General features: G+C 37.9%; 1 protein-coding gene across 1 annotated transcript in view; it reads left to right on the top strand.

Annotated features, from left to right (window-relative positions):
• Positions 1 to 2,011: 2,011 nt before the first annotated feature.
• GREB1 (growth regulating estrogen receptor binding 1) overlaps positions 2,012 to 23,848 on the top strand; it is an 87,492-nt gene continuing 65,655 nt past the window's right edge. The window contains exon 1 of the mRNA XM_036381279.1: positions 2,012 to 2,091. The gene's annotated coding sequence lies outside the window, so the exon portion shown is untranslated. The remainder of the gene's footprint in view (positions 2,092 to 23,848) is intronic.

Raw genomic sequence — 23,848 nt, 5'->3', positions numbered from 1 at the left:
TGGGATTGTTTGGATCTGTGGCTGCTGCTGTTGGCTGAAGGAGTGGCAAAAACATTGGTTCAAAGGGAGCAAGTTGTCTGCTGCAAGGGAAAAGGACTGCACTTCATGCCACTGGCGTGTCTATTGCACCTGCACTGGAGAGACTCAGCAGAGTTGGACCCAGTTTTAGCTCCCTGACCATTCTTCTCCTGCTCTCTGGATAGGTGACTCTTCTGGCGAGCTGAAGAGTTCTTTTTGTTCTTCCACTGATCTCCAAATCTCTGTAGAATACCCAGACTGTCAGCATCGTGGCTCTGAGTGCCACAGTGGCTTGTTAGAACCACAAGGCACATATTTTCTTGGACATCCATTGTTTTTCATTTATTAGTACTTAATTTAACCTGGCCTTTCAATAATCCACTGTTGTGAGATATGCCTGCAACATTTCACTGTCTATGTTTGTGTATCTTGAATCATTTTCTGTCACTTCAGTGTTCTGTGCTGCACAAGGTTATCAAGCTTCATTAAAGTCGTGTTCACCTCATCAGTCAGCCATTGGTGATCCACTCTTTTATAGCACTCTTCTACTACTGAAGTTGGTTTAAGGTATATATATAGGTCTTAAGCTTATAGCTGGTAGTTCAGCAGTTTTGTATTTTGTGTAAAAAACCTCTGGTCCTGATGATACGTTACTTCCTAGTGATCTGTCTGTTCTAAAGCTTCCTTTGCTTTAGAAAGAAGTTCTGACCTTCAGAAATTGTGCTGACAAATGTGACATCTCTGGAGCGTTCTAGAAAAGAACATAGATGATTTTATAGAGATATTTTAGTACCAAAATAGTTAGAAATCTTATTCTCTCTCCTTGTTTTAGCCTTTTTTATTTTTGATGTTTATCTGTTCTTAAAACAAAACCTCTGACTTAGCACAGATTAGGAGTGCCATGGTTTGGTGGCCATACATCACTGGCGAGAGCCAGAAGCGTCTTGAGACCTCCAGAGGGAGACCCTGTCCACCTAAATAAGGTGTGCAACCTTAAGCAGTCAAGATCTTTTAGAAGTCTTCAGCATCCCTTACCTCTCTCCACAGTCTCTGTAACAAACATAAACACTTCATAAGGACTGTTTTGCCATGTGTCTAAAATTAGGTCCTTAAGAAAAATATTCTGGTTAGCTGTAATTATATGTGACTTTTGGGAGCCATGTACTGATTGCCTGAAAGAGCTCCTAATCACTGTAACTGCTCAAAGTGAAAAAAGACCCCTTGAACACATTTGTCATTCAAGCTGAAAAGTCAGAGTACTTGTTCTGGTGTTTTCTGTGATCTTAAAGGGGTTATTTCTTAGCTCATAATCTTAAAAAATATTACTGATTACTGGCTTTGCAGGAGAAAAGTTTCTTTACAAAAAAGCTATTTAGCATAAAGCTCGAGAAACAAAGAGTAAGTAAAAGACAGTAGGTAAACTGGATTTGGGAGATAACTTGCTATCCGGGGCACTTTTCTTTATCTGTATAGATCTCTTAAACTAATCTCCAAGTGGCAGGCTTTGGCTACTGTGACTTGACTTTCTAAATTATTTTTTTTTTTAACACACAGATAAAGCCCTAAAGTTTCCAATTTCCCCAAAAGGCTTCCACTTTCCCTTTGTATCCCCAGTCCTCCCTATGCATTTTCTATTTTATAACTCTTTTTTCCCCGGGGCTGGTGAAATTGTCTGCACTTTAGATCCCAGAGCCGACTAAGGCACGTCTGGTTGGGAAGATACCATATTCCGTGGGAAGCAGGGGTGAGGATGCCTGGGCGGAGAGGAAAAGGCGGGGGAAGGGTGAGGGGTTGTATTCTTGACCTTAGGTAGCTGGTGCTGAGAGGTAGCGCATTGTGTGGGAGCGCAGAGAGAGCTGGAGCTCTCTGTGGATGGGAAGGAGGGAGCAAGGAGGAGGGAGGAGGAAGCTGGGACAGCGAGGGGGGAGGAGGAGGAGGAGGAGGGAGCAGCATCTCTATCTTTCTTTGCAGACCACGCTGCTAAACAGCGAGGGGAGGCTCATGCTTCCCTAATGTTCATCACTCCCTGCTTCCAGCGTGGTCGCAGACAGAGCAACAAAGAGGGTCTCAGAGGTAAGAGCCGTGCAACTTGCAAAGCTGTAGCTTCTGCCAAAATAAGGGGAAGCAGCACCAATAATAGAGAGAAAAGCTTATCAGCACCTGGGAATGCTCCGAGACGGCGGGGGGGTAAGTGGAAACCCAGGGCTCCTGAAGGTTAGGGAAGTGTTAGTCCCAGCAGCAGCAGCAGCAGGAGCGGAGTGAGAGGGGAGCAGGGCAGGTCCAGGGGGATCGGGACAGCAGCCAGCAGTGCTGAGCTGCGGGCAGCTCGAGTCCAGCTGCCTGGTGGGAAGAGGAGGGAATGGGTATAACTGGTACATGGATAAATGGGACTTAGCAAGGGATAGAAATAGTTTATTTACCCAAAATATAGTTTTGGAGTGAACAAAACAATCCATTACTTTGTGCGTGTCAGAAGAGAAGAAAAAAAAAAAAGTGAAGTTTAAGTCTGCATATTGTTTTGACTTTTTTTTTACCTGAAAGTTTGATTTTTAATTTTAGGACAACGTTTCAGATCAAAACTGCACTTAATAGCAACAACAAGGAAAAAGGACAACATTCCAAAAATAAATGTGCTTTTGTGCTTTTAAAGTCAAACAAAATGGGCTGTTTGACAATTATTTTAAGAAAATATTTGTGATACCAAAACAAGGCATGGTGTTTGACCAGAGAAATACTGTTTCATTTCATTTAGGAAAAAATCAAACCACAATTTTATACTTGCCTGAAATGAAATTTCTAGTTTTGTGTTTTCATCCACTCAGACTAAAAAATCAGCAATTAGTTTAGGTGTATTTGTAAAGTGAAATGTTTATTTTTACTTGTGGGTACTGGAATCTTAAATGAAGGAGACAGAATCTATAGCATCTCTACATTGCAAAAATTGATGTTTGCTTTTTTTCTTGTGCTTTGTCTCATTTACTTTACTTTTTGAGGTATGGGCTACATTGGTTTTGATCTAATATTTCATAGACCCTTCTGAAATTATTAATTAATAAAAGTTATATTTTCAGTGTTTGTTGTTAAACATGTAGAATAGAACTGCAAACAGAGAAGATTAACAGTGGTTAGTATGTCTTATGAATGAGAGTCTTCAGGACCTAATGTTGGGTTTTGTTTGGTTTTTTGTTTGTTTTTGGTTTTGTTTTGTTGGAGTTTTTTTTCTGTAAAACATAGAATCATTCTTGGAAGCTGGACATTCTGGAATATTTGTGCTTAATTGGAAGTTTTTGTGTTTTCATTTCAACATTAGGTAACTAAAATAGCTGTAGTGAGTTGATTTGTTGTTTGAGGGAGGAAATTGGAGCCACCTCTCTGGTGCATTGGGAACTTGGAGGTGGTAGAGCTACATTTGATTTGCTTTTTTGTCAGTGTAAATTTACTGCTACATGGCACATCAGATCAGCATCAGGGTCTGTACTGGTCTACATTGCCTCATTTTTCTTATAAATGAGAGAAAAGCCACATCACAGCAATGGGACTTCTCTTCCATCAGTTTTTACAATGATCTTAATTGCTATTTCAGGGCTTATTTAATTTATATTATTATTTTCAAAATATAAATAGGAGTCTGACATTGCTCACTATGTCTGGTGTGGTAGTTATCACCTCTAGCTTTGAAATTTACTTAAGTTAGTAAACGATCAGGGTTTTTATTATAAAAGAAAAACAAAATAACTTGCTTTCCTGTCAGCCCACCCCCTTGCTTATACAACTAATTTGGCTTTGTTTGGTGGGTTTTTTAAAAATTTTTTATTCTATCTTTTGATTTTCTGACTTAGAAACAACTGATAAATTTTTGAAACCTCTTGTTCTGTTTGTCCTCAATGTACAGCTGTTTAAGAAAATATTGAATTAATTGAGGCCTTAAAAGTGATCTTTTGTTTCCTTAGAAAACCTAAATGTACTATGCACAAAATGATATTTTTACTTTTCGGTTTTGACTACAGTTTTGATTTTCTGTGGTGTCTGTTAAAAACTCACTTTGGAAAGTTTTAGCTGTGTTAGATGCATAAAGAAACAGTAATAAAAGAACCCAAACGCAAATCTACCATTGCAGGTAAATTTCATTTGAAGCTAACATTCTTTTCTACTTAGACAATAGTTAGCTATTTTTCTCTTAAAACAACTTTCCATGAATTGTATTGTGCTTGAAGTTTATAAGGGCTGGATGCAAAGCTCCCTTAAGTCAGGAAGAGACATTTCATAGACTTCAAATGGCTTTGGATCAGGCCTGTCACGTGAGATTAGCTCCTGACAGAAGATGTAATAAGCACAAGCCCAGAAAGGAATGATTTAGGGATGGAATTTCACTCAGGCTGTGATAATCTTTGTGTTGTGAATATCTCTTAGTCACAATGTTTTTATTTTCTGTTTTTCCTTGGTATTTGGAATCTAGGGTTTTTCTTCTCACTTATGCCTCAAGTCTATTGTCTATTTGTGTCTGTATTTAAATTCCTTGTTAGGGTGGTCTGTCTTTGGATACAATAGCTCTGAATCTCTCAGATGAGATTTCGTGTTACTCAATAAAACTATGCATAATATGCACAAAGTTAAGGAAAGAGTTTTCTAATGTGAAATACCAAGTTAAAAACAATGGTTTGAATTCTGTTTTTCCTTGTTAAACCAAAAGAATGTATTCTGTATGAGAAATTACTGGCTTTCATAGTTTCTCTTTTAATAAAACAACACCTGTCCCCAAAACCCAGAAGATACTGCTCTATAAAATGTGAAAAGTGGCAAAGCAAGACATTTACAATTTTTCTGCATTTGAACCTTATGGAACTTGCACTCTGTAAAAGTAACCATGAGAAAAACAGCAGGATTTTGTTTAACAAAATAAAGGAGAGCATTTTACAGCAGAGTTAAGTGAAGTGACCTTTGGATTAGGAAGTTGTAAACTTTAAAAGGTGATTCTTACTAATAAATCAAAGCCTGTGAGACTCCCAGACCCTCTAGTGATGCTGGACATAGTTATCTTTAGGGGAAAAGTGCCTTTGGTTCTTATTGATTGTGGTTTTTCTAATGAATACAAAGCCTGCAAGGTGAATGATAAGTGATCTCTCACTCCTTTTTTTCGCCTTCATACAAAATAAAGCATTTACTTACTATCAGCTGAGATCAGGCAGAGCCAGAGGTTTATTTCATGTGAATGAAAGCTACATGAGGGGCATAAAAGGCTAGTGGAACTACAATAATACAAAATCTACATGAAAACATGCCTACTTTTACAAAATCATGCCTGTATTTGTATATTCCACATGTGCACAGGGAAAGTATTGCTTCCTGAACTACAGCTGAATATTTCTTCGCTTTTTTCCCCACACAGACTATGGTTCATGATTCAGTCAGTCAGGAAATCTGACTAAATCTTGCAAACTTCTTTTATGCAGATTGTGGCAGGAAATACTATAATTTACTAAGGAAATTCAAATGTATCCCTAATGCTCATTTTATAGATATTTGTGGCTGTAACTTTATAATTATACTTAAGGATTCCAAAGATTGTTGGTTTGTTTTCAGTTTGTCTTTATTTGCCATTACCCATGTGCTGCCTTTCATGTTTAAATATTTATGTGAGGAATAAAGGAAGTCTAAGAAGTAACATTGGCGCTGGTGTATGTCTGAAGAAACAGTAAAAGAAAATTGCCATTTATCTACATTGTATACTGTAGAAAAAATGTTGTAAAATATAAATACTGATCAAGTGTTTTATGAAGAAAATACCTTTTTTTCTAGTTGAACAGCACAGCAGTACTTCATGTACTAAAAGCAATCTATAATTATGTTGATGGCATATTTATATAATTATGCAGCAGATAAAAATGAAAAATTATTTGTAGAAAGTTTATTAACATCACAGGAAAGATGTATAGTAAAAACATGGAATCATAGGATATCTCAATGGAGAAGACACTCATACACATCATCAGGTCTAACTCCCTGCTCCTTGGACGACAACCTAAAACTAACATAACTAAGAGTGTCATCCAGACACTTCTTGAACTCTGTCAGGCTTGGTGCTGTGACCCTGTGCTAGTGTCCAACCATCCTCTCAGTGAGAAACTTTTTCCTAATGTCCAACATGATGCTGTCTTTCCCTGGTTCAGCTTCATTCCATTCCTTCAGCCACTCCCCTAAATTCTTGTCTTTGACACCATCTTGTCACCCTCCTCTGGACAGACTCTAGTAGTTTGATGTCCTTCCTAAGTTGAGGCACCCAAAATTGCACACAGCATTGGAGGTGGGGCTGCACTACTGCAGTGCCCAGAGGGACAATCACTGCCCTCGACAGGCTTGCTATGGCTTGTAGGACATGGCTGGCCCTCGTGGCTGCCAGAGCACACCCAGATTCACATTTCCATTGATCCAAACCCTCAGATCTCTTTCTGTGGGGCTGCTCTCCAGCGCAGTTTGTATGTTTAACCAGGATTGCCCCATCCTAGATGGAAAATCCAGCACTTGCTCTTATTAAATTTCCTGTAGTTGGTGATTGTGCTGCTTCCTAATCTCTGCAGGTGTCTCTCTATATTAGGCCTCTAGACCCTCGACTGACTCCACAGCTCCTCCAGTGTTTTCCAGCAAACTTACTCCTGTGTCCAGATAATTTATACAAATGTTGAATAACACTGGCCCTAAAATTGAGCCCTGTTGAACCCTGCAGCTGACTGGCTGCCAGCCTGATGACACCCCATGTACTATAACTCTTTGAGCCTTCATTATGTCATCTTAGAAAAAGATGTGATCTTACAAGAATCTTCAAGAGACTTTTGTCTTCAAAATGACAGTGACTTTTGTTCTGTATGAAATAGAAGTTATGTAACTGTCTTGAGCATCTTTGAAGTATCATCTGGGAATTTCACAGTATTGTAACTTAGAGAAGACAACCTGCCTTTTTCTCCCTGCCTAAGGCAGCAAGGAAATTAAGAAAGGCATGAAATCAGAATTATAACAACTTCAATTTTTAGAGTATCTCCTATTTGCCTACACTAGACCACTGATGAACATTATTACCCATATGTTCATGTGGCCTCCACTTGATCTGTACACTATTTCTTTTGTAATTTGTGCATAAACAGTTTACAGCCTAGACAGACAACATGTGTTTTAACTTATGTAAATTACCCTGGCCTAAGTGTGTCAGTGCCTCTTCAGCTGCTCAGTCATAGCTACTCATGGCTAAAAGCTTTTGTTTTTGAGGCCTTAAGAAACAAGGAGACCTTCAGTTACTTTGCACTAAACCACTTCTATTTTGAAAGCTGTGTTTCCAGCTTCGTGCTCAACATATCTTTAATTTTTCTGCCATTTACTTCCTCTTTCATCAAACCAAATCATAGTCTTATTTTCTTTTAGAGGGTTGGGAAGGTGGAAGTGGAATTTTTGGCAAGCTGTTAATTTAGTGTACTGGTCTACAATCCTACATCTGCCAGTTCAAATGTGACATGGGGAGGTTTAATACAGGAGGGAAAAAAGCTCCTGTTCAGAGAAATAATAGGAGGAACAACTAGAAAATCAGGCTGTGTTGCTGTTTTCTGGGGAGATGTGCTTAGCACTGGTGACAGAATAAAAGGGAAATACTGTCTTTTCCTTGGTATTATTAAGCAGGCATTGGGTTTGCTGATGCAAAAATTAGTATTACTCATACCAGTTCAGATAGCTGTGTTAATGAATTTCTTTGGTTAATGGACCTGACTTTGCTCTTCCACTGATTATTCCTTTTTTTCTGATATGTTCCTGCCATATATTTCTATAGCTTAATTCACATATGTTTTGTATGATCTAAAAGATTGCTTCATCTGGGTAATTTTGTGCTCCCATGCATCGGAGTTATGAAGCCATAACATCACTATGCATATGGATGTTTTTGTATGGAGGCTCAATCTATCTAGTGGACTGCCTTCCCATATGGGGAAGCCAATGATTCCAGGTACTGTACATATCAAAGTAGATACCTGTCTTTATTTGCAGTTTGGTTGATTACTAGAGAGCTTAGAAAATTGTAATATTCTCCAGCTATAATGCAGGTCTTCTTCTGAATTTCTCACTGCATATGTTATAAAATAGATGTCCCTAATAAAGACTGAGATAATGACTTTAAAATACTCAGAAAAGGCAAATGCTTCATTATACCTGTGCATTTCAGCATTTAGTTATTACTGTGCCATAAAGGATCCCTACAATCTCAAAAGGTCAGGTCCCATTTTTCAGTTAAGATACCAACATCTGTACATTTCAGGCAGTGATTGTGGATAGTCTTCTATAGATTTTCATATGTCTTTCCTTGTGTGTATGTCTTCTTTTATTCAATGAAGTTTCCCAATATGTTCTGATGCTTATTTTTATTTTATTTTATTATTTTATTTTATTTTATTTTATTTTATTTTATTTTATTTTATTTTATTTTATTTTATTTTATTTTATTTTATTTTATTTTATTTTATTTTATTTTTATTCAGCCAGCATTTCATATGCACAAGGGAAAGACAAAGACAGCTGAGGGATCCACTTGAGAGTATCAGTTGGTGTGAAAAGAGTGCAGCAAGGGGGGAAGGTGACTTCGCTTGAGTTCATTCCCAGGTTTCAGCCCACTGACAATGTTCACTGTGTGAATTGTGTTCTCTCTTGGGTTCTCTTTAAGGGAAATCCAATGATTTCCCTCTGAGGCAACACTTAAGCATTATTCTGGAGCTAATTTATTTCAAAGGCTGCTCCCACTCAGCAAAGTGGATGACACAATTACCTATTACTCTCCTAATCCCACGTGATTTTCTAATACTGTTGAAGTAGGTCTTGTATCCTGGGTGTGATGTGATGCAACATCCCCGTTCATGTATCACAAGCTTTTAGTTCCATGCCAAAAAATGCTGCTCTGATAAAAGCTTCCATACAGCCTGCATAATAATGAAATTAAACTGACTGGGAGAAGGACCACACAGAAATGCTTATGTCAGGGCCATGGAGGCCCAGCTGAGGCCCAGAGACACTTTGGCCCAGCATCAGGTGATGTGAACACGGTCCTGCATTGTGAATGCAGGCGATTCTCCAGCCCTGGACATAAAGGCCTGGCATCTCTTCCTGGGCCAGATGCTTGTAGCAGTAGAGGTGTAAGGTCATGCTGACAGGTCAGTCTGGGTGGGAAGTCATGGTGTATAGGCTGGCAGCAAGAAAACAAAGCTTTATGGATGGAAGCTATTCCCGTTTCAAATTAGCTATACTGCTTCACTGTATTTTTACTGCTAAGTGGCATTACTTTTGCGTGTAATTTGGTTTCTTTGGCATTGTGCTCACTTTCTAAAGACAAAAGGCTGTCTCAAATTCAAGCTAAATCTTACTCAGTTGGAATGATCCCTTTAACCTTGCAAATGAGATCTTAATCTATAGGGAAAACTTTCTGAGTTTTGTTTGTTTGTTTGTTTTTCATTGTGTGCTTCTGTGGGTCCAGGATGAAATAAAGTTTTCTTCTTAAGGTGCAATTTTTGATACATCCAATTAGAAATTTCTTTCACGGTTGTATTTTTTTAGGTTATGTAGTAAGAGTCTGGAAACTTCTAAAGATGATGTCACAATGGCGAAAGAATAGTCTGACAAACAGCAGGACTTCAAAGGAATAATCTATTTCTTATATCTTCTACCTACATCAGAATTAAGTGTAGCTGCAGCCACAGAATTTGCCAACACTCAGGGCTGTGTATAAATGCATGCACATGAAAAGCTAGTGTGTTTTACTAAGGATTTATTCCCACATCCTCTTCTGACTGCAACTGTGCTGGCTGAGATGGTTCCTAATAACCATAGTTCTTGTAAAGCTCTGCCTCTAATAACTCCTTACTGTACTTCTGCCAGAGAGGTGACTGTGCCAACAGAGCTGCTCCTGTGCATGGCTCCTAATCCATTCCTCTTGAATTGAATAGATCTGCTGAAGATCTATTACTATAACAGCGTTAACTTCTTTTTACTAAAGAGAGTCAGAGATTGCTCGCAAGGAAAACAATGTCTATAAAACAGGCAGGGCAATAATTTCCAACATCAGAGGAGTAATGAGCCTCTATAAAATAGATTGTAATCTTCAGTGGGCACTGCCAGAACTGGAAGATTTGTTGATGGCCATTTAATTTATGTCACTGATTTTTCAGTATTTTCCTCTTGCTATATAGGTATGACCTTAGGTTTGTATACATGATGCCTGTTCACAGGTAGTTTGTGTTAGCCATGGTCAGGATTCAGTTAAATGAAAATATTTATAGACTTGGGGTTCATTAAGTTTCTTCCCCCCTGGTTTAACTTTATCTGTTTTACATTCTTGTCAGAGCTGCTCTGAGGGCTCTGTACTGATTCAGAATCTGGGCTCCTGTTCTTTTTAAACACATGCAATTTATTTTAAAAATAATGAGATTAAACACTGAAAATAAATCATCAGGATCTATCACTGAACAGAAATCCTTGGGGTCTGGTTTAATTCAAAACCCACCAAAATCAGAAAGATCCATTAGAACAGCCCTTATGTGGCTATTATCAGCATTTTGTCTGAGAACTTTATGAATTCCTAAGCTCTTTAAAAACTCCTTTTTTTTCCCCTCTTTGCTACTTTTTTTCTTGTTTGTTTATGCCCTATTTTTTATGGTAGTAAACTAACAGAGAGAAGAGAGTTTTTGAAGATCTCAAGATTCTTGGCTGTTTGAATCCCGTACAATTCCTTTTGTGAATTCAGTTTCACTCTTTTCTGGCAGACATTAAAATAAATAAACATTGGCTGAGCTGAGTAGATAATATTAGGTGATTTAGAGCTGGCTTTAAAACAAGCATTATTAATCCCAGTGTTTGCATAATAAATGATGAATAGTTTGGTTTTTAAAATGTTGACATTTATCTGTTATTCTATATCTGTTGCATTAACACTGGTACATCATTGACTTTTAAATTATGAGGAACATTATCAGTGTAGAAAACAGTGGTATTGATGCCAGTTTGAAAAAAAAATCAGTGCAAAACAATTTATGATTTGGGCATAGTTTATTAACTAAGATAGTTTAGAAGCTTGTATACTGTGAAATCCATCACATTTTGGACCAGACTTTGTCCTCATTTCAAGCTAAAGTACTTCATGGCAGGATAATATTTTAGCACTGTGTTACAAAAAATTGTTGTCAAAGCACAAGAGACTGAATATAAATACTAGTTTGGCTAAACTCCAAATTTGTGCATACATATGGATTGTCAGTAGGTTGGTCTTGTTAAGCGGTTTTACGTGTATATGTGATTTCACTTACATATTTGGAGTGGGTCTTCAGCAGGACCTCCCATAAGAGTAAAGGAGAGAAGGGTGTTTCTCCAGGTGTTTGCCTGACTTCTAGTGTTTTAGCTGGATGTGTACTATTTCTGTTTGACCATTTTGTCCAATTTCAGTCCCTCAGAAAGGTGCAAAATGAAATTGTCTAAAAGCACCCGTGATAATCTCTGTTAGTTTCGTGGAAAATTATTCTCTAAATATTCTGGGAAACAGGGGAAAAGTGATCCAATTATCAATCACACAGGTGTGTAGAGAGCAAAACAGTTTGAAAAAATGTTAAAATCACCTTTCTTTTTAAAATATGAATGAATAGAAAATTATATCAGTCCTTAACATACAGCATGCACACCATTTAAAATGTATAAGTTTATTGAATGAAGTTATGTCTGCAAGCAACATCTGCATGTTAGAAGTAGAAATCTGTGTGACACTGGCTAGGTAGAAATACTCTGGGTACATGTGCACATTATGATGACAATGTCAAGGCACTTTAGACAGAGTGGTTGGCTTTTAGAAGGCAGATGTTTGAGAATGGTTTCAAAACCAGAAAATCAAAGGCTTTTTTTTTTTCTTGTTGACAATTTTCCTTCTACTCTTTTTGTAAAATCTTCGTGTTCCCACAGGTACATTAGGATACAAAGCAATTTTGAAAAGCAGAATAAATCCTTTGTTTATTGGCTAAATTTGGAAACAATTTTTTTGACATTTCTGACCATCCTTCAAATAAGGATGTCAGAGTGCAGAGGTCAGGGTATAGAAGCCTTGGGATATCAAAAGGTGGTGAGAAGAATGGCTGGGATTTCCAGCAGCCTGAGAATACTCTTTTGTCTCTGGTGGTCGGTTGTCGAGGATGATGCCTGTGGACATCAAAGAAATGTACAAACAGTGTTATCAAGGCCTGTCCTTTGCCCCCTGCCATGTAATGGGCCTCTTTTCAGGAAAACATTGGGAAAGCTGCGAAAGCGAGCTGTCCTATCATAGTGCTATTAATTCAGCAAGAAAGCGGATCAATAACATTTGCACTAACCAGTAAAACAATCAGTTAGTTTCTAAAAATGCAGATTAGTCAAGCTTGTAAATTAGACGCTGCACATCCAAAAATCAATTTTATTTTTTTTTTTTCATAATGTGTGTGTAATGAGACCTTAGTTTCAAAGAATTTTTTGCCTTCTTGGAAATACTATGGAGAACTGGTCTGAGAAAATGAAACAAAACAAATCCCCTATCTTCCTTTAACACTTGCAAAGGGGTTTGGTTTGTGGGGTGGTTTGTTTGGTTGGTTTTATTAATGTGTTATATGTACTGAGGTATTGTTTAAAACAAAAGGGAGCCAGCATTTCATGCAATTCATGCTTGAAATATTGACTTTGATGCCTGGAAGAGTTATGCCAACATTTTAAAGATAATATATTTCAAATCCATTCAACCTTTTAAGATACTGATGAAGGAAGACCTATTGTGAGCTGTGTGTGCTAAATGCAATAAAATGTTATGAGAAAAAAAAACAACAAACCCCAACTGTTTACTTCTTGTAATATTGTATTTCTTTTTAGAGATCAGAGCTTTTAAAACCCTCAGTTTTGAAAAGAAATATTGCAAATTCTAGTGGAGAGCAACTGACGTGAATAATCTGGTCCTGAACCATGTAACAGCTTATTAAGCCTAAAATAGGGACTAACAGAGAGGAAGGCAGCCTAGAAATAGGCTTGTGCTGGTGATTCCTGTGAACCAAACTCTGGGGTTTTTTAGCTGATTCAGAGCCAGTGATAGTGCCTGTGTGATTATGCAATGCTGCTGCCATTCTTGAACTAAGTAGACACAATGTAAAAGACATTCTTCACAGGACTGAGGGCTCAGAAAAATTTGTGACTATGGATCAGTCTCTATAAATATTTGACAAACTCAGTTTTTTGCATTCCCTGCTGTGCACATTTTGCTAAGAGTATATTATTAGTTAGAATGTACTTGAAATCTTTAATAAAATTAGACCACATGAATACACATAATTGCATTATTGTCATAAGAAAACTACATGAATTCAATATGAAGATACTTAAATCAAGTGGTAATGTAAATAATAAATGTAAAACTGTGGTCGAATCGACAGCACACCTAAATAGAGGAAATCGGAGCTGTGATTTTTCAGCACGTGGTTATGTGACATCTTTAAATACAGCTAAAAGTGTAAGTGCAATGTGCTTTTGAAAGTCTGAAATGAAACTGTTTAAGGAGGACGTGTTTCTCTGTCATACTTCATTTTACTGTAATTTAGAAGTGAAGAGAAAACTTTTATATAAACCTATGAGTTAAGTTTAACTAGGAGAACATGGATAATAATATCATTGTTGCTGCATTAAAGTTTATAGCAAGCAACTGATGTGCTGGGATTATTGTTATTTATTTGGATGGATATTGCACTTGAAAACTGGCATTTGGGGCTGCTAATATGACTCATCATTACTATCTTCCTGTACCCTCATTTAGTAAAGAAGATGAAGAGCTGCAGATGTGCTTGTGTGCTTGAGTGACTGCAGAGAGGCTACATGGTCATATTCATTTTCCTTGCTCTGGAGAGCAAGGAAAGAGAGTCCAAATGCTTTTCACTTTCAGAGTATGGATCTTGAACACAGATACTATGTATTCCATAGTTAGTATATTTTATAATAGATCATATAGTGCTACCTCTGGAAAAAAACATGGAAAACAAAGTATTGCATCTATCTCCTATAGCATTTTAACCTTTTTCTTACTACATCTGTGGTTTTTTTCCTTGTCATAGTTGCATCCTGATTTTGCAAACTTCTCTGTCCTTAGCTTTTCACAAGAGAATATTTTCAGTGAGTGAAAAACATCCTTCTCTATTAATTGGAGAGGTACAGACTTGGTGGATGGAGTGTTCAATGCATGAAACGTTAGTAGGGTCTGTTGTGATAGGACAAGGAGTAATAGTTTAAAAAAAAAAAGAGGTTAGATTAAGATTAGATATATAAGGAAGGAGGTTTTTTTGATAGAAGTGGTGAAACACCAGCATAAATTGTCCAGAGAGATGGTAGTAGCCTGTCCCTGGAAACATTCAAAGTCAGGTTGGATGGTACTGTAAGTGACATGGTCAGGTTGGAGATATTCCTGCTCGTGGCAGGGAGGTTGGACTAGATGACCTTAAAAGGTTGTTTCCAAAGCAAAACTTTCTGTGATTCCATGGTTCAATGTTTTTCTTTGTGGAAGAAGCAGGATAGCCACTGGAATTATCATGAAACAGAACTGAAATGAAGAAATGGCTTGCTGTAATTGCTGCTTATCTTCTGGCATTTTGTTTTTCTTTGTTTTTGATATGGTACAATCAGATTAGTTAATTCAAATAGTTAAATTTGAATTTTATGATAATTTCTGAGGAAGTGGTCTCCTATAGGTCTTCTGTTTTGATCTAACAGTTTTTCAGAAGAGTTTTGATTGTGGATATCTAGAGAGGTATTGATTACTAATATCTTTGAATTCTGTCACAAATTTATAAGAAAGAATCCTATAAGAAACCTGTTACATACCATGGGAAAATGCACGAGAATTTGGGTAATATGAAGAAGTGAAAAGCAAGTGCTGCTGGATAACACATGTTTTGTGTTTGGAGACGTTGCTGCCTATGTTTGGATGACAGTGCAACAAACTGTATCACCTCCCATTCAAGATGAAGTTCCTGTCTTTAATTTCTGTATTTTAAATTAAGGCTCATTATTACTTAGCTCTTCTCTTTAATGTGTGCTGAAACACATGTTTAGTCTGACTTGCCTCAGAAAATGAAGAGTACAGTCAGTGCTCATTGATACTGCACAATGATGGGACAGAGTAAGGGAGAGGAAGTAAAAACAATTTAAAACATATAAACTAATAGGGATACACATAAAAAATGTGAACCTGTTTGTGAAGAGAATGGGAATAGCCTAAAGAAATTTGCTGCTGAGTGGCATGAGCAGCATTACTCTCAATAGTGTTGTGTGTAACCAAAGGCAGGGAGCAAACACAAGGTTTAAATTATAGTTTGGACAATCTACCCACAGCAAATCAGGAGCTGATGTAGAAGCTTTACTGTTATAATGAACCAGATATTCAGCTTGCTTCTATATTTACTTAATCTATGAAGTTTAAAGGTAAAGAAAACAATGTCTCTTATTGCATGGGTATATGTGCAGCTGCAATATCATTATAGTGTCTACGGGTTTGCAACAGTCTCAAAATGCAACCTCTTCATCTTTTTAACAATGATAATTTTAAAGCCTAGTGCTGTCCAAGTGCCAGTATTAGTTGTTTCATTGTTCAATATTCCAATTCTTGGAAAGGGGAGGTAGGTGGAATTGGAATTATGGATATAATTTTTGGGGAGGGCATTGAGAGTAAAAAGTTTTAAAATGACAATGAGTAAAAAAGAAGTCAGAGAAAGGAGGACAAAGGAGGGAAAACTGTGACCAGAGTGCACATGGACTTGAAGGCAGAGTCTGAAAGGCTAAGGAAGGCAGTTTGTGGTGAGCCTGAGCTGAAACTCCCAGTCAGAGGGGTTCCTGGTACAGTTTTGGCCTGTGGCACTCAATAGTCTTCCAGGCAGTGCTTGGGCTGGGAATGGCATGCACCAGGGACTGCTCCCAGAGCACATGGGCCTCACATGCTGTCCCAGCAGCCTCTCCCCACTAAAGCATTTCCACAGCCGTTCCCTTCCACACTGTGAAGGCACCACTGTGATGACTTGCAGCACAGCCCCGGCCCTGGTCAAAATTCTGACTCATACCACACTCAATATGCCCACAAAGCCACAGGGCACTACATGTATTCAGAGGAGTGGGCATAACTGTGCCAGCACCAGTGGCCTGGTTTTGTCTAGCAGTATAGACATGGCAAAGGAGCAACATTCCCTGTTTGTATGTAGCTGATAAGTGGATGGGGTTCCTGAGAAGCTGCAACCTCACCTGAGTGGGAGTGGTTGCCTTTTTGAGTAGTGCTAATGGCAGGGGCTTCATCTGTATGCACCTTCTGATAAACTCATTTCTCTGGAGTCTATCACTAAGGGCTGTTGAATGGGGCATACAGAGAAGTCACTAATAGCAATAACTAAAAGTTACATTTCTGCATAAGGGTCATATTTTGTCTTTGCCTTTTATGCAAAATTCTTGTGAGGTCATGCAAGTAGAGTGATGAATGTCAATTAATGAAGGAAACTACAGTATATACACAACTAAGTGTTGTGCATTGATAGCTGAATCTCAGCCTGAGAACACATAAGTTTCTGTGTGTGTGTGTGTGTGTGTGTGTGTGTGTGTGTGTATGTGTAGGTATTAATAGGTATGTATGCACAGGTATTTCCTACCCACCTGATTTGTTTTTATCCATCACTGGGATGTAGCTATTGCTTGAAAAGCACTTCTTTATAGCATACTGGGACACTGTTGTGTGAAAAAAACAAACCAAAGTGATACATGGAATTTATTTAAAGGAAGCAAAAGCTTCAAAACTGCTTATAAAGTAAAAACCTATTCAATCAGAGAAAGTTCTGTAAAGCTCTGCTTTGGTAAAGGATATCACCTTAGTGGGAAGAGGCTATTCATGTAGTATATAGACTGGTAATTGAATGCAGGAGATGATGAGGCCAAGATAATTATGTTTATTTTTCCAAGTTCATAATGTTGAGCACTGAAAGAAGTCATCAGTCAGAGTGTTAGGAAGAGTGACTTAGATAACAGAATTCTAGAAGAGGTAGGGTTATTTTCTGTGAACCAGTTATTCCTACCTTTTCTTCTTCAGAATTTTTAGCACAGGAGACAGTGAAGAAGGATAATATTTCAATCTGAAAGTGACCTGGGCCCTCCTATAGGCTTGACTCATACTTTTCTTTAGGCAGAGATGATGTTCCTAAGACAGCTTGTAAACAAGCAATAGTTATGATTATTCCCCAGTAATTTTTCACATATTTCCCTGCATAGGATAAATTCTTGAGAACACTTCATTTACAGTTCATCCCATATTCTGTCATAGAGGTAGTGTTTGGGCACCTTTGATAGGATGTTTTTCTTTATTCTTCAGGCAGGTGAACTACTCAGAATCAAAGACAGTTGAAGCTTTCAAAGTTTTTATTAGAAGTTTAAATTTGTTTCCAGCTGATCTTGTGCTAACATTTCTGAATGCATCATCTTCATGCTTTCAAATTATACCACAGATTGTGATATTTTTCTGAAAGAGCCTTTATCAAATGTCTAGTAAAAAGACTGTCCTTTATGTGAAATGATTACTCCTATTGGAAAAATTATATTTGTGTGTAAAATATCCTGGATATATAATTACAGGGAAAATAGATGCTGGCAGTTGTGTAAGAGCCACCCATTAAAAGGCAAGAAATTTGCTTTTACATAAAACTTTTTCCTAGCATGTCAGTTGGTGCAATCTGCCCAGCTGTGGTGTTTCAGACATATCATTTTGTACTGTTCCTGCTGACTGTTTAGAGTGCTGTTCCATTCTTTCATCCAGTCACATGAACTCTGTTCTTTTAGTGTCTCTCGATCATGAGAGACTGTTCTCTGCTGCAGGGACAATGTACAATGGGTAATACTCAAATGTGAGAGCAATGCCCAGCATTTCTGAAAAATGTGAGACACTATCAACCAACTGAAATAATACTATGGACAATTTGTACTGCCTTTTTAAATAGAGCTATTGCTCTGGATTGCCTTTCCTACTAACACTTCTTATGTATATGTTGCAGAACATGCAATCGTGATTTCAAAAAAGGACAAGGCAAAATGTCAAACAATAAAAAAAGTCATAATGACAGTGTTTCCCCTCCAGCTTCTTTTTTGTAGTACGATGTGTCAAAAATGCTAAAGATTTTAATATTGCTTAGCATAATGTCAGAAATCACACATCTGTCAAACTGAGTCCTAATTTTGTTGAAAAATTTGTTATCATACTGGCATACTTGGGTCCAGAATAGCTTTTTGATAAATACTTAGAATAAAAGAGCAAACATTATACTTGATTATGTGATTATGTAATGAATACTTGCTTTTAAAACATTTTACTACTTTTTCCATAGGTCAGCAGCAGCATATATAGTCACTATGCTATTGCAGCACCATATTTTGGCTGTCCAGAATGCTAAACTAAAGTAGATTTTGTAGGACCTTTGCCTCTGCAATTTGACACTCAGTATTCTGTATAAAGTGAAGTTTTGAGACCTTGGAAACTGCATCGAATTTTATCTGGTGGTAGCATAATGAAAGTATTTTCACACTGTAATATGTTCACAGTAGGTAACTTTAATGTTAGTTGAAAAATATCAGTTGAAAAGTGCAATTATTTTAATATATGAGAAAATGATGAAAAATTTATCCCTTTGTATTTTTTGCTTGGGGTGAACTGATAGACTAAACTTGTTTACATGGCTGTGCTGTTTTGAATTAGATATACTAAAACCTAAAGATTAAATGATTCTTAAGAACAGAATGAGAAAAAGGATACAAAGTTTGCAAAATAATGTCTATAGCTCCTCCAAATAAATGCCTGTTGTTTTTATAAAAAAACAGGGGCAGCTGGCTTCCCAGTCCTTAGTACTATTTATTCTATTTGCAAATACGAGACCTGTTTCAATTTTGGTTTTTAATGTTAGAAAAATCCCTATGTTTGAGTCTCTCTTCCAGCTTTCTTGTAATGCCCTTTTAGGCACTGGAAGGCATTCTAAGGTTTCCCCAGAGCCTTCTCCTCTCCTGGGCTGAACAACCTGAACACTCCCAGCCTGTCTCCATGGCAGAGGTGCTCCATTCCTCTGATCATCTTTGTGACCTCCTGTGGACTCACTCCAACAGGTCCATGTCCTTCTTGTGCAGGGACCCCAGAGCTGATGCAGCCCTGCAGGTGGGGTCTCAGCAGAGCAGAGCAGAGCAGAGCAGAGGGACAGAATCCCTCCCTCACCTGCTGCCCACACTGCTTTGGATGCAGCCCAGGACATGTTTGCCTTTCTGGGCTGCCTTTCATGTGCAAGGGCGCATGGCTGGGTCATGTTGATTTTGTTACTGCAGCTCAATTAAGGAGCAGTAGAGAAACACAACAGGAGATGTGAAAACTTTATGCTTTATTTTTCCTCATCTATGGCTTATAGTTTTTCAAAAGTGACAGGGAATTTCTAGCACTACCCAAATAAGGAAAAAATATCTATTTTTTGTCAGAAAACTTACTTTGAAGATTGTTTTTATGTGACCATACAGTTAGGCTTTCCAAGTAGAATTACAGAAATAGAATGATTTATTTCTCTAAACTCCATATGCATTTCAACATTTAAATGAAATAATAAATGAGCTGCATTCAAATCTGCACTTTTCCACAGTTTGACACTGAAATTTTTGAACTCAGACTCTTAAAAGTATTTAGATAACATTACCTGGCATGGATTTAATTTGTAATTAGAGATTCAGATGCTGCTACACTAATTTCACTTCAGACTGTAAATCTGAATGTAAGTCAGTAAAATGGAGGAAGATACCCTTACTTCCCTGTTGTTCTCTGGGGGTGATATTAAGTAATCACTGAAGTATTCAGGAATTGTGATACATAGTCCATGATCTGAAAGAAGAGAAATTGGATGTTGTGGTGGCTCTCAAAAATAATGTGGTACAGTTTTTAAGTGAGATTGAACACTATACTGTTGTGAGCATTCTCAATTAATGCATCCAAATATACAGCACTAAGGTCTTTAGTATTATAAGTGACCAGATGATAGAATTATTAAGAAAAAAATATACAAACCCAAGGTGAACTAAAGAGATTAAAACTCTAATGATTCATAGTGATTCCTTCCAAAGAATATGTGGAGCTTGGAAATATACATAAGTGGCAAATTGGGAAATGGGTACAAAGCAAGGCAATGAGTGGGGATGGTATGAATATCTTCAGTAATTTGCAGTGGAATAGCCTCCTCTCTGGCTCAGTAGCTGGAGAGAGGCAGTGGGTTAGCACAGGCATATCAAATCCCACACCCTAAGCACAGGATTTGTTCAATTAGTTTCAGTTCACGTTCGCAGCAGAATGCAATGTGCCTGCTCCCCAGGTATGAGATGGTGCCATGTCTCATCTCCTGACCCAATGTACTGTACAGCATCCTCCATCACATGGCTTGGCATACGAGGTCTTTCACAAAGAGAGTGCAGAAAGTTGAGAGTTCTTAAGAGCTGTTTTTCTAAGCACTCAAAGGGATGTTACTCATCCTGAAGGTTCAGAGGCTTTTTTGCCCATTACAATTACTACAGATGAAGGAACACTCTTAAAGAAGTGTTTTGAACAGTTAGAGTCTTTAATAGCTACAGAAGTATGGGTCAGGCTGTAGCTTTCAAGTTTTTAAAAAATGGTCTGTGAAAATTTATTTAAGATTTTTACACAGATACAGCATGACTGAATATGTGGTAGATGCTTTTGTGCAGTGTGGGAATAAAAATCAAATGTGAGTAAGACATGAAAGCAGCAACAATGTGTGACTGTTAAGAGTGATGAAGAAACAGATGTGACATTCTGAAACATTCCTGTTGTGCCCTGAAGAAAGGAAGGATTTTTCTGGTGTAGGTTGTACCAGTTGTAAAGCAATGTGTCTGATTAATAATACATTCTGTTAAAAAGGAATGGGAGGTTTGCTGAAATATGATTCATTGTTGTCTGTTGCAGTAATTAAGTCTGTTGCTTGCCTTGAGGTCAGCATGACCCTGTTTATTTTAATTTTTCAGTCTGTGGGGAAAGGAGGGCCTTATTTAACTACTTGTGGAACTAAACCTGAGTGCACAGTGCCTGGATGTAAACCAGTGTGTACACAGTGAGATCAGGTGATGGGGAGCTGGAAGCAAACTGGAAGCAGCTGAGTCACTTAACAATCTAGATGTAGCCATAGTTGTGCCAGTTTTTGACTTTGAGAGTAGGATTTTGAGATGGAGGATGTGATTCTGTGTCTTGTTTATGTGCTTCTTTTGCAATTTGAGATGCCCTCAGGTATCCTGCCTGGCATGCCCTCAGGTATCCATGCCTGCAGATGTTTGTGGTACCTGTGTTGCTGCCTCAGATACCCTGGAGCATATCAAAGAGCACTAAACTTCCTTGTGTAAGCAACTGAATTGAGCCCCAAGACTCCTCAATCTAGACGTCCTCGTGCAGCTACAGCTGCAGTGCCTTGTGGTCAGTGAAGCCAAGTGTGGTCACTGGAGCTGGGGCAGGGAGTCAGCTCATGTTGAGCTAAATAAACACTGGCAGCTGGTCAGCTGAATCATCTCTCAGATCTCTCTCAGATCCCTTGGTTTTATTGATTATAATGGAAATTTCTGCCTAGTGAAACAGTAGATATCTGGAATCTAATTCACATGTAGGTGCCTGGTTTCGTGGTTTGCCCACTGGTTTACCTGAGGTGTCAGTAAAAGACTGGCACAAATGACAGAGGACTTGCTGCAGAACTCTGCATCTTTGGAGCACAGTCAGAATGCAGGCAGAACTACCCAGAACATCTCCAAGTTAGACAATGCCTGTGGTTAGGCAGCTGAATTGCAGTCTGTATTTCTAGGTGATCTTAAAGATCTCCTTCTGTGCATCTTCTAAGTACAAGACTGAGCATGTTTCTCATGGAGGAGACAGTCTGGGCTCCACATAAGTACCCTCCATACCAGTGTGGTATGTATTTTTAGCTTATATAGATGATATTTTATGTAACATTTCATACACTCTCCAGTAATATTTCTGTATAAACCCAAAAGGCAGGTGTGTCTACAGCTTTTAAAAACATTTTGAGAAGAAAAATAGTTGTCTCACAATTAAACCAGTCATTCTGATTGGCAGGACCCAGTTTTAGTTCTTTCATACACAGTCTGCATGCAAAATGCTTCAAATAATAAGTTCTCGGGGACTTTCCAAGTAACAGTCTCCACTTTACCTGCAAAAGCTGCTGGCTAAATCAGTGATTTGATCATAAATAACCTCTCATTTTCTTGGGGGAAAAAAAACCCCAAAACATTAAGCTTTAAAATCATATCTTAATTTTCCTTTCTGATTGCACAGGAGACAACTTATTCCTCGTTCTGCCTCATAAATGCATGTCCTGGGAAATTGTTTTTATGATGCCATTTATCATTTTTGTGCTCGTGTGCTTTAGACTTTTGAAAATCTTGTAAGCCTGAGGTTACAACCTCAAGATACATGCTGTGTTTCACTTCTATTCCAGTGTTCTCAATATGTGAAAAACATGTCTTATAGAGTCCTGTAAAATATTATTCTCTTCTTTAATGCCTAGGGTACAAGGTTACAATTTTACATACCTTTTGTTGGGATAATTATATGAGCAGCTTTCCCCTAACAACTGTTCTGTCAATTCATCACTTACTTACATTACTGACTCATTTCACACAGATTCAGCAGCTCATTTCAGCAGGCAGAGCCCCTCTTTTCCAGTCAATGTGGTATCAGCAGCTGCATAGTGACTGACTCTTCACTGCTTCTGTATACAAAATCTCTTATACATAAACTCCATGCTCATTGCCCATTCCTGGAATTCCTGCTCTGGCTACTAATCAAACACAATAGAGCCCTTTGTGCCCTCTTGCCCTTTCTTCTCCTCTGGAACTTCTTTTCCATGCTTATATCCAAAGCAGGCAGGCTTCTTTTCCTTTCTGCATTCCATTCCTGGATATCAGGTTAACATGTTCTTCTTTAACATCTCCCCTATGCTAATATTGTTTAACAGTGATGTGGTGCTTCCAGTACAAAGCAAAGTCAGAGACAGACACTGCAGCATCCTAGATGTCATTCTAAAAAACATCCTGGGCAGTGCATCCTAGAGAAATTTTGCTTGTGAATGCACTACAGCTATGGGGCAAATATGTTAGGCTGGCATTAGTCAAGTTATACTTCTTTAAAAGGTGAATTTCCTGGCTTTTTTTTTGGTTGGCCTGGTAAATTATTAAAAGTGACTCTTTCAAAAATCACCTCTCACACACATATCTATTTCTTGCAATGTTTGTTTTCCTTTTGGATTTCTCTAAACTTTGGCTATCAATATAATACTTCAAGTGCCAGTTTGGTTAAGCTAATATATTGAAAATGCACAGTTGTACAGTGCTGGTAGGAAACCAGTCAGTCATTCCTGCATTTCTTGGCTGAAAGAATTCGTTCCCTACTTCCAAATGAATGGCTGAGGTCTCCTGTATCTGGTGTCAAATATAGAACATTTATAAAGCTTCTAGTTCACTTCCATAGAAACAGAAAAAGATACCAATCGCTCTCCTAAATAATTATTTACTACTTTCTGGACAGTTTCTCTTTCAGGTTCTTCAATGGAGTGCTTTTATCTAAAATCTAAGAATAGAATTGACTAGACTAGAGTAGAGCCTGTCAGTTGAAAGAGACCCACAGTGATCATCCAGTACAACTACCTGACCAGTTCAGGGCCAATCAAAAATTAAAGCATGTTGAGTATATAGAGAACGCATATAT

The sequence above is a fragment of the Molothrus ater genome, chromosome 3, assembly GCF_012460135.2.
Source record: "Molothrus ater isolate BHLD 08-10-18 breed brown headed cowbird chromosome 3, BPBGC_Mater_1.1, whole genome shotgun sequence".
Taxonomy (NCBI): Eukaryota; Metazoa; Chordata; class Aves; order Passeriformes; family Icteridae; genus Molothrus; species Molothrus ater.
This window is presented reverse-complemented; position numbering and strand designations above follow the sequence as displayed.